The sequence below is a fragment of the Pongo abelii genome, chromosome 1, assembly GCF_028885655.2.
Source record: "Pongo abelii isolate AG06213 chromosome 1, NHGRI_mPonAbe1-v2.0_pri, whole genome shotgun sequence".
Classification (NCBI taxonomy): Eukaryota; Metazoa; Chordata; class Mammalia; order Primates; family Hominidae; genus Pongo; species Pongo abelii.
Window position 1 is genome coordinate 66,852,327 of NC_071985.2, and position 902 is coordinate 66,853,228.

The following is a 902-nucleotide window of genomic DNA, read 5'->3' on the forward strand; positions in this document are numbered from 1 at the left end:
AGTCCCCCAAATGACTTTGTTAGTAAACTAGTGACTACTAGTAATTCGGTCACAGGCAGATCAAGCCTACAAGAAAGGAAGCCGATATTCAAAATACCATGTTATCATCATCTGAATCTACTCAAATAGTTTATTTTCAACATTAATATGTAACTTTGATAATGAGATGTTTAACTGAAGCGAGCTCCTCCAACAAGATCAAGACAGCATCTCTTCTTCTAAAGCTTAGGTTTTGCGCAGAATTCCTGATGCATGGAATAGCCCTTACCAACAATCATTGATCCTACAATAAAGCTTTGGGCTGTCACATGCATGTGGTTCAGATGAAGGGACGTTATTTCCCCTGCTCTTTAATTTGTATAATCCATATGCAACAATTGCTGCAAAACCTGCCATTACAATACAGACAAATGGTGCCTCTCTAGTTTTTCAAATAAGTTTGGTTGCCTGATCATCATATGAAGAAAGGGAAACATCTGTTTCTGTTGACATAGTGATTGCTTGAAGAATCAGCCTAGAGTGAGAAAACCCCTCACAAGCCCATTTCTTTTATATTCATAGATTATATTTTTTAAAAAATTGCGGCAATCTCTTACATACTCTTTTGTAACCACCAATTTCTACTTCCTAACAGATTAAAAGATCAATAACTTTTTTTTTTTTTTTTTGAGACAGAGCCTCTTTCTGTTACCCAGGCTGGAGTTCAGTGGCGTGATCTCAGCTCACTGCAACCTCCGCCTCCCGAGTAGCTGAGATTACAGGTGTGTGCCCACCTCCCGGCTAATTTTTATATTTTTAATAGAGATGGGGTTTCATCACGTTGTTCAGGCTGGTCTCAAACTCCTGACCTCAAATGACCCACCCACCTTGGCCTCCCAAAGTGCTGGAATTATAGGCGTGAG

The 902-nt window shown here is 39.5% G+C and overlaps 1 pseudogene; it reads right to left on the minus strand.

Moving 5' to 3' along the window:
* Positions 1-218: 218 nt before the first annotated feature.
* On the minus strand, positions 219-492 carry LOC112132347 (HIG1 domain family member 1A, mitochondrial-like; annotated as a pseudogene).
* Positions 493-902: the final 410 nt, after the last annotated feature.